Source organism: Desmodus rotundus, chromosome 4 (assembly GCF_022682495.2).
Source record: "Desmodus rotundus isolate HL8 chromosome 4, HLdesRot8A.1, whole genome shotgun sequence".
NCBI classification, from domain to species: domain Eukaryota; kingdom Metazoa; phylum Chordata; class Mammalia; order Chiroptera; family Phyllostomidae; genus Desmodus; species Desmodus rotundus.
In genome coordinates, this window is record NC_071390.1 from 83502639 (window position 1) to 83513952 (window position 11314).

Consider the following 11314-nt stretch of genomic DNA (forward strand, 5'->3'; position numbering starts at 1 on the left):
TTTTTGAATCTTGATTTTAGACTCCTATATATTAACTATCATTCTCAGCTTTTTCATAGGCAAACATCTTATTATCTTTTAGGCCTTCATCTCAGCTCTTTGTAAGGATTTTGAGTAGAGCTGAGGGTGGGACCGGGGCACTGCCCTGTGGCAGGCTGATGTTGCCTCCCCTGCATGCCTCAGCATTATCTAAAACTGCAAGTTCAGTAACTCTATTAAAATCAGAATAGTGCAAAACATTGTGATGATGTAGATAGAAAAATAATGTCCCCTCTCACCACCTCTTTTTAACATCCTACTGGAAGTCCTTACTAACGCAATACGGAAAAAAAAGGGGGGTGGTATACATATCAGGAAGGAAGACATAAAGCTGATTTTGTTCACACACTCTTACCTATACAGAAAACCCCAAAGAACAAAACAAAATAGTAAATTAATAAAACCCTAGGATTAATAAGCAAGGTTGCAGGATACACAATAGTCTATCACTTTCCTATATACCAACAATCAACAAGTGGAATTTGAAGTTGAAAAAAATACCATTTACATTAGAACTCCCCCCAAAATTAAATACTTAGGTATAAATCTAACAAAACATATATAAGAGAAGATCTATATGAGGAAAACTACAACACTCTGATGAACAAGCTCGAAGAACTAAACAAATGCAGAAATGTTCCCTGTTCATAGACAGGAAGACTCAGTACCGTCAAGATGTGAGGGCTTCACAACTTGATCTATAGATTCAATACAATCCCAGTCAAAATCCCAGCAAGTTATTTTATAGCTATTGACAAACTGATCTTAAAGTTTATGGGGAGAGGCAAAATAGCCAGAATAGTGCACACGGAACTGAAGGAGAACAAGGTTGGAGGACCGGCACTGTCTGGCTTCCAGACTTACCATAAAGCTGCAGTGTGGTATTGGTGAGAGAACAGACACACAGACCAATGGAACAGATTAGAGAGCCCAGAAACAGACCCACACACACGGACTTAACTGATCGTTAACAAAAGAACAAAGACAATACAAGGGAAGGAAGACTACCTCTTGAACAAATAAACAACTGGGCACCGACATGCAAAAAATGGAATCTACACACAGACCTTACACCCTTCGCAAATACTAACTCAAAATAAACCATAGACCTAAAAATAAAATGCAAACTATAAAACTACTAAAAGATAGCATTGGAGCAAACTTAGATGACCTTAGGTATAGTGATGACTTTTTAGATACAACACCAAAGGCATAATCCATGAAAGAAATAATGCATAAGCTGGATTCATTAAAACCTTCTGCTCTGCAAGACAATGCCAAGATTTAGGAGGCAAGGGTTGATTTGAATATGGGGGAAGGGGTAGGCAGGGTAGGGGAGAGTAAGGGGCAAATGGGGACAACTGTAATTGAAAACCAATAAATATTTTAAATTTTTTAAAAGATTTTGGAAACAAGTCACAGATGAGGAGAAAATATTTACAAAAGTCACATTTGATAAAGGACTGTTTTCCAAAATATACAAAAAACTCTAAAATTCAATATAAGGAAACAAGTGACCTAACTAAAAAATGGATCAAAGACCTTACCAGACATTTCACTAAAAAGATACACAAGTGGCGAGTAAGCATATGAAAAGGTGCTTGGCACCATGTGTTATCGGGAAACACACCTTCAAACAACAAGGAGATACAGCCACATACTTCCCAGGATGGCCAAAATCCGGACACTGACAACACCCACCAGAGGCTGGCCAGGATGTAGGGTGAAAGGAACTCATATATTGCTGGTGGGAATGCAGAATAGTACACACATTTTGGAAGACAGTTTGACAATATCTTTCAAAACTAAGCATACTGTTATCATATAATCCAGAAGTCACTCTCCTTAGTATTTACCCCCAAATTTGAAAACATGTCTATATAAAAACCTAGCAATGTTTATAGCAATTTTATTCACAATTGTCAAAACTTGGAAACAAAAGCTATCCTTCAGTGGGTGAATGGATAACATTCAGACAATGGAATATTTTTTAGCACGAAGAAGAAATGAGCTATCAAACAATGAAAAGATATGGAGGAAAGCTAAGTTCATGTTACTAAGTGAAAGAAGCCAATCTGGAGAGGCTATGTACTGCATGATCTCAACTATATGACACTCTATGGAATTCAAAACTATGGAAAAAATAAAAAGATCATTGTGAGCAGTGAATAGGCAGAGCAAAGAGAATTTTTAGGGCAGTTAAAATTGCTGTATGATGTATAATTATGCATATACATCATTATACATTTATCCAAACCCATAAAATGTACACCACTGGTGAATCTTAGGTGAACTATGGAATTTGAGTGACTATAACATGCACTGTAGGTCCATCTTCTTAACAAATGTGCCACTCTGGTGAGTGATATTGATAGTGGGGGGGCTACACATGTGTGGGGTATGGGAAATCTCTATAGCTTCCTTTCAATTTTGCTGTGGACCGAAAAGTGTTTTCAGAAATGCATACCTGCCCAACTTCTAATTCTAGAAATCCACATCCTTGCTTAAGGGCTCTCTTTTGCCGTGGGAGTCTGCTTTACCACCCAAACTGGCTGGAAGTGCCAGGAAATTAATGCCCTTCCAGGAGGAGCTTTCAACCAGTAACTGACAGGACTTGGTGTAAAAACACCCCAGTTCCCTCACCTCTTGGCTTGAATAACTCCGAGGCTTGTATTTTACATTGGCCCCCAGAAACCCCCCATTAGGGTCACACTCCATTTGCCCATAGAGTAGCTGGGTTAATAATGAAGTTTTTATTGGATTTTCTTCATTTCTTTGTCTCACTTCCCCATTTTCCTACTTTGAAGGAGGTCTCTCCTCCTTCAAAATAAAATTTAACAACCAAAATATAACAACTAAAAAAAAAAATCTAGCCGTGGCTGGTGTGGCTCAGTGGACTGGGCACAGGCCTGCGAACCAAAGGGTCGCTGGTTTGATTCCCAGGGCACATGCATGGGTTGCAGGCCAGGCCCCAAGTAGCGGGGGGGGCGCTCAAGAGGCAGCCACATATTGATGTTTCTCTCCCTCTCTTTCTCCCTCTCTTCCCCTCTCTAAAAATAAGTAAATAAAATCATTTTTAAATATCTATTAGTACTAGAATCCTTTCTCAAAGTCTGATTCGGGTGCAACTGAATCTAAGAAAATACCTATTAGACACCCAAAAGGTAATACCATAGAAGCAGAGGGAAACTCCAGTCTCTGAGATTTATGGGAAAATCAGGCTAGGGATATAAATTTGGGAATCACCAGCAAATAGACAGTTTGGGAGTCATAAGTCACAGTCTGGAATGAGATCATCAAGGGAGTGAATGAAAATAGAAGAGAAAAACCATCTAAGAATGGGTTGGCACCTTCGGTCATGCTAAAGTTTAGAAGTAAAAAAACTGAGAAGGAACCAGCAAAAATGCCAAACGAAGCACCTAAGAAGGACAGAGAAAACTCAAGCAAATGGAGAAAGTATTTCCAGAAATTAGAATAAAAGTATTGATTCGTGGGCTCCACTGTGGATCAAAAGAACCAACATAACTGCTGGTTCACACAGGAAGTTTGCATTACTGAGGGCTTCTCAGACATTCCTTAAGCGTAATAAGGTTGAAGAAATATTGACCCTTAGAAACTCCTACATTCCCTTTTTGGAGGAGGGTAGTATTTTAGGTAGCATGACACAGAGAAGCTTTTATTCTTTCTTGGTAATTTCACAACAGAAAAAAAATGACTTCTCAAAATTGTGTCCTTGTAATTAGAGCTGATATATTTGTACACCTTTGAATCATCTGACTATGGATCTTATTTTCTAGATTTGAGGATATCCTGCGTTGATAACCTAAAATAAGTCTGTACAAAATTTCATTCTTTTTACAATGTAAAACCAAGTCAAATAGCAAGGTTTTAGCTTTACTACAGTTCTACAGATAATTTTTTGCAATTATAACTACGTATACTAATAAAACTGATTTTCTTTATTATTAGTACTTATGCATTCAAGTGAAATCTCTTTGCAATAGTCATCTTGGGAAGCTAGTGTGTATGCTACATTTCTGAAAATCTTTTAGAAATACCTTAAGTATCCATGGCAACTACACTCGACTGGCACCGCTTCGTTCTTTTCAGTCTTGATTTTGGAATTGTTAATAGGTACTAATAATAGTGAACATCATTTCATGATTGCCATAAAGTGAGTGCGTGCTCCCCAGATTCAGATGTTGAAACCTAACCTCCAATGGGCTGATATTGGAGGTATGGCCTTTGAGAGGTGATTAAGTCACTCATGACTGGGATTTAGTGCCCTTGTAAGTGAGACCCCAGGGAGTTCCCATGCCCTGCCTCCCTGTGAAGTTACAGGAACACGTCTGTCTGTGAACCGGGAAGCAGGTCCTCACCAGCCACTAAACCTGCTGGTGCCGTGATCTTGAACTTTCCACCCTCCGAACTGTGAAAAAGAAATGTTTGCTGCTTAAGCCACCCACTGGATGGTACTGTTGTTACAGCAGCCTGAACCGACAAAGACTGTAATTCCCATAAACTGACTCCTACAGAGTGACCTCACGAATGTTTGCAACAAAATGTTGTGATACAAGCTTAATAGATGAACATGACCACATGGAAAATTCTCAAAAGGTGTGCCACTATTAATAGAATAGAAAACTGTAGAGGTCCAGAAGGAGACAAGACCAGCTACATAATTTGCAAGGCCTCGTACAAATGAAAATGCAGGGCATCTCATTCAGAAAGCGGGAGAAAGTGCTGTTGCAGGCACTGAATTACAAAGCTGCTTCCTTCTGCACAGCTCATCTGCCCAAGCACATGCTCTATCGTCTTATCAGACTTCCCTTAAAAAATACAAGTGAAAAGGTAATTATTAAGAATTGCAAGACAGCAACCACAGAGCATTAAACCGATGTGTGCTCCCTGTGAGGACGGGGTCGGTGTGGCCACACAGAGCGCCCGCCCGCGGCGCTCGCCCTGCAGAGACCACTGCTATTCAGATGCTACCGGTTACCACGGAGGCATATAAAAATAACAGACTTTGTCTTCAACTCTTTTTTTGCTATAAAAATCTCTTGTATTTTTTTTTAAAATATATTTATTGATTATGCTATTACAGTTGTCCCATTTCCCCCCTCACTCCACTCCATCCTGCCCACCCCCCTCCCTCCCACATCCCCCCCCCATAGTTCATGTCCATGGGTCATACTTATAAGTTCTTTGGATTCCACATTTTCTACACTATTTTTACCCTCCCCCTGTCTATTTTCCACCTATCATCTATGCTACTTATTCTCTGTACCTTTACCCCCCTTTCCCCCTCCCACTCCCTTATTGACAACCCTCATGTTCTAGTTGTTTGCCTAGTTTGCTCTCGTTTTTGTTTTATGTGTGGCCGTTAATAACTGTGAGTTTGCTGTCATTTTTACTGTTCCTATTTTTGATCTTCTTTTTCTTAGGTAACTCCCTTGAACATTTCATATAATAAGGGCTTGGTGATGATGAGCTTCTTTAACTTGACCTTATCTGAGAAGCACTTTATCTTCCCTTCCATTCTAAATGATAGCTTTGCTGGATACAGTAATCTTGGATGTAGGTCCTTGCGTTTAATCTTGGGTAATGTAATTATGATGTGCCTTGGTGTGTTCCTCCTTGGGTCCAGCTTCTTTGGGACTCTCTGAGCTTCCTGGACTTCCCGGAAGTCTATTTCCTTTGCCAGATTAGGGAAGTTCTCCATTATTTGTTCAAGTAAGTTTTCAATTTTTTGTTCTTCCTCTTCTCCTTCTGGCACCCCTATAATTCGGATGTTGGAACGTTTCAAGGTGTCCTGGAGGTTCCTAAGCCTCTCCTCATTTTTCCAAGTTCTTGTTTCTTCATTCTTTTCTGGTTGGATGTTTGTTTCTTCCTTCTGGTCCATACCACTGATTTGAGTCCCAGTTTCCTTCTCATCACTATTGGTTCCCTGTACATTTTCCTTTGTTTCTCTTAGCATAGGCTTCATTTTTTCATCTGTTTTTCGAACAGATTCAACCAAGTCTGTGAGCATATTGATAACCAGTGCTTTGAACTGTGCATCCGATAGGTTGGCTATCTCTTCGTCGCTTAGTTGTATTTTTTCTGGAGCTTTGAGGTGTTCTGTCATTTGGGCCATTTTTGTTTGTTTGTTTGTCTTGGCGCGTCTGTTACTTTAAGGGGCGGAGCCTTAGGTGTTCACCGGGGCGGGATAATGCTGGTCACTGCGCTGTGACGCTGTGTGTGGGGGAGGGGCCGAGTAGGAGCAATGGCGCCTACCTCGCTCTCCTCCGGATTTCAGTCTTTCACTCCGATACCCACAATCAAACTGGGCCCCTCTGGTGCTGGTTCCCGAGTAAGTGGGCCTGTGCACACTCTAGGCCCCTGTGGGTCTCTCCAACAACCTCTTCTGTGAGGCTGGGAGTCTCTCCTGCTGCCGCCCCAACCCCCAGGGGCACTTTCAATCAGAGGTTTGAGGCTTTATTTCCCCGAGCTGGAGCCCTGGGTTACGCGGTCTGCTTCGCTGCCCGCCGTTTGTCCAGTTTATCTGTGGGTGAATGTGGTGCCGCAGGGTGCTACCCGCCACTCTGCCTGCCCCACTCTCTGCCAGTCTGAGTCCGGCCCTCTGGGTTTATCTGTGCAAATGTGGGGCCGCAGGGTCTGCTAATGCTCGGACTGCCTGCGCCATTTGTCCCACACTCTGCCAGTCTCGGTCCCGCCACAGCCACTCGAGTCCTCTCCACCCCGGTGCCCGTCTCCGCCCCTCCTACCAGTCTGGATGAATGTTTATTTTCTATTTCCTTGGTGTCGGTCCCCCTTGCTGTTCGATTCTCTGTCAGTTCTGGTTGTGCGAGGAGGCGCAGTGTGTCTACCTACGCCGCCATCTTGGTTCTCTCCCAATCTCTTGTATTTTTAATATTTGTTTCCTTGTAGGTAAAAGAATAAGAAGTGTTCAGGATGCCAAGACGAGGTGTACCGGTTAGGGCAACAACAGCAAGACCTCTACAGCGGGGTGAGAGGCAGGGAAGCAGGGCAGACAGCGCCTTCCCGGCCGGCTCCCTGAGGCAGGCCAGTAAGTCCCGGACATGGCAGTTTGTTTTACCTCAAGTTCAAACACCATTTCCCTGTAGGTGGGTTTCAGCAAACATCCTAAAGGGCACTTTATACAAAACTTCATGAAAACACCGTAGGACAAAACTAACACCACCCCTACCCACGCTCTGTCTTGCCTCATTTCCTTTGCTTCCTGTGGCTGCCATGTGTAATTCAACAGATAGTCACAAAAACCCTGGCCATTAAACAACTTCAGGTTAATTTATATTCTCATCATGTTCCAGGTTTGTGCTAACATACACATGGTTGATCTAAAGGGGTCTATTAGCTCCAAAACTAACTTTCTTTAATTCCCTGAAGCAGTTTCAGGTGTGCACTTACGTTTCAATAATTTTCTTCATGGCAGGAAACCACTTAATTGTTTTGCATCTCCTAAAGTTTTTATTACAGCACAGAGTGTGAAACTAATTACTATTGAATAAAGTTTAACTATGTATCATAACTGGAGAAAAATGCGTAGAGACCACACATACATATCCTGCCCCCTCCCCCACAAATGCATCCAGTTAACTCACAGTCTCACTGAAATCTGATACGCGCCAATGGTGAGAGGGTTAGAATGAGGTTGCTATATTCCAGTCCATCAATGTGCAGGCCCATCTATGGTATATCACACATTTCCTTAAATCATTTTGAGATACTTTCTGAAAAATCTTGAAAGAGTTTTAAAACAAAGCAAACTTTATTTTCATTGTTATTAACTAATAGTATTAGGAGAAAGTGGAGATATGAAATGCATTTAAAAAATATCTTATATTCTGCAATAAATGCAATAAAAAAGAAAAGAAAATACCAGCCATTCTTCCCAGTTCCACGGAATTCTTCTGTCACTAATCCAATTATATTGACACCATCTAAACTGAGGTCATGCCAGATATATTATCCCAAAACTTAGGCATAAGCTACAGAGCACAATATTTATTGTTAGAGAAATAGCAATTACTAAGATGAAATTTATATAATACAATGAAATTTTTGAATTATGCCGAGGAAGGAACTCTTAGACAAATGAGTTGAACTTTCCATGAAGCTTCTCAGACAGAGGAGAAGAAGGCAAATTAGTGAGGGAAGAAATTAGAACAGTAAGGACTAAAATTTCCCCCAGTTGAGCATGAGGTAAAGGACTTTCCAGTCACAATGAAAATAGAATTTGCTGACAAGGTCATCATCACATCAGACAACTCACAACTGGGAAAAAAAAATTATAAAAGACAGTATTTATTTTTAACTACACAATTTGGAATATTTCCAAACTGTGTCTGGGAAGTGCCAGCCTGCCCTTGACTGTTACATTGCTCTGTTTTCTTTCTTAGATCTCTCACTCCTCTACCAACACTCATATTCAGCTTAAGGGTAGTAAGGAGTCCATGTATATGAGGTATCTAAATAGCCTCAGGAAAAAAAAACCCTCCTAAAAACAGAGTAGTAAGGTGATTGCCAGGGCCACGGAGGGGGAGAAATGAGGATTGCTCTTTGATGGGTATAAAGATTCCGTTATGAAGATGAGTAAGGTCTGGAGATCTGCTATAGTTACCAACACTGTAGAGTACACTAAAAATTTACTGAAAGGGCAGATGTCATGATAAGTGTTCTCGCTGTAATTTTTTAAAAGGTACTAAGGAAGCACTCAATAGCATTTTAGCTGTAATTTGGTCCTTTAACCTGTCTACTCGATGATTCATTGGTAAGGTATTCCTTATTAAATAAACTGGAATGTTCGTGCTACTAGTTTAATGCAGAAGCCTCCTTTGCATTTCTGACTTATAGGGTCTGGCATTATTTTTTAAGAAGTCTAACTTGGTATTTGCATTGTAATCCACTCCAGAAACATCCTCACACTTTAGTACAGTGCAGTAACCTTCCTTCATGACTATAAGACTTTAGTTGTGGTACAATGAATAATTTTGAGAGAACATCCCTGACAGTGGGAGATGGACCATTACCGTTCATTTTAGGGAGGATTCTATTATTTCAAGCTAGTAATGGAACAAGATGGACTTCCTCTCATTTCCCAAGAATGACACTGATTTGCAGCAAGATTCCCGAAAAATCATTTTTCTACATCATTAGAAGACATAGCTCCTTCCTAAAGCCAAGAAAATACATAGGATGCCTGGTTCCTTTGTAGTTACTCTGACCTTGGATCTTTGGGCCTCCCTGGACTGGTGGCATTCATGAACAAAGGTGTTCAAAGTTGCACAAAACACAATTAATACCTGTAAGCCAGCTCTCAAGAACTGAAAAACACTCCCTAGAGACCATTCAGCCTACATGGCTTCTGGAATAGTTACATAAACTCCATAACCTAAATGAAGCCAGGGTTCATGAGGCCCAGTCTGTTCAGGTGCTGCTCTCAAAGAATACAATTAATTGTTGTGGCTTCTAAATAATATGGGCTTAGGGAGTTATATTGTGGGAAGGGTAATAGAAAGCAGCATTTTGATAGCTTTTTACATAAGATTGGAAAACATGCATTATTCGTCGCGAAAAGCTGACTTTCTTGATGCCACCACACAAAGTGTAATTCTTTTTTTTTTTTTTAACACTTGGAATTTCTTTTGTATTAATGTTTTCAAATACAGTTTATATTACACTTGAAATTTCTCAATTTGGTGCTCTACCTGTGGTGTATGCTCCAGCTTACACCTTTCAGTGCCCCAAAGTGTAATTCTAATCCTCGCTTGCTTCTTTAGATCAGAGTCAAAGGGAATCCTATTCACAAACTCATCAATATTTTTTTAAATTCCCTTTCCCCATTTCTGTTGTGTTCATTTCTTCTCTCCCCTCTGCTCCCCTAGGTCTTCCTTGCCACACTCTCCTGAATGTTTTCCCTGAAGCCCACTAATTACTAGTTCCTTTCTTTCTATGTCTTCTCATTTTTTTCCCTATACATAGTAAAGCTGACCTTTCAGTTCACAACCTCTCCCCACGCATGCCTTCTTCTCAGGTCTTTACCTTCCCAATTACCCTACTTTACATTAGTGTTTCTCAAACTTTTTATTATTGCCTCCCCCAAGGACACTTTTTTAAACACATTTTTCTTAATTTCCTCCCATGAAATTTTAAAGCCATGAATGTACCATATACTTGTTTACATATTATGTAAATATATGTACTTTAAACATAAAAAGAGTGTAATTTTTTCACACCCCCTTCCCTCAAGAAGCAATCCCTTCTTTGAGTGCAACATCATCTCAGCAAAGAACACATGGTCTACAACACAGGTGAAATGGCAGAGAGGAGTAAGAACTGAGAGGCAAGCTGTGTCAGCCAACTGCAAGTTGTTTTGTGAGAGTTCCAATTTGACTTCCTTTCTGCCTATTCTTTAGCCACTTGGGTGTACCACTCTAGCCAGTGCCAATCCTAAACAAAACTGTATAATCTGGCTCCCCTTCTTAGCTTCTGTCTTCCCTTGTTTTCCCTGGGTAACTAGTAGCTTGCAGCACCTTATTCAAAAATCATCCTTACTCCTGACCCAATAAACTTCTAGGCATTCAGGATCCCACCCCCTAGATGTCAAATAAAAACTGCTAATTTGGGATAGTTCTTGCATGTGAAAGACTAATCTACAAAATTGATGTATTACTTCTCTGAAAATGATTGTATTTTAAAAGAGCAACTCCCTCAAAAAGGAAACTATCTTCCCCACAAGAATTAAGTTTTGCTAGTAGTTCAGGCAAATAGAAAGCAAGGAGGGAGGTGGGTGATCTAGAATAAAAACATTCTCTAAATATCCCTAAAATCAAAAAAGAAAGTCACTCAGGTGCCATCTACTCTACTTCTTCATAATACTTCAGGATGCCTCTCGTACCCACCATCTCTCTCCCCATCAATATTACCTACTCTCCAGACTGGAAGCTTAGAGGGGAGGGAGAGCATCATTAATATATTTATGTTCTGACCATTACATCTAGCATCTAGCATGGTACATTGCATTACTGACATTCAATCATGACAAGCTGAAATTTCCGGTTCCATATATTTTTCATTTTAAGAAGTAGTCCTGATTCATGTCTGGTCCTCAAACTCTTCATCCATTAACTAAAAAAATAAATCTCTATTTCTACCTATTGCATAGTCCTGATAAAGAATTCTATGACAGGGAGCACAGCGTAGCTGTACTTCCAAATTTTCTTAACTCCAACACATACTAAGCATTAAACTA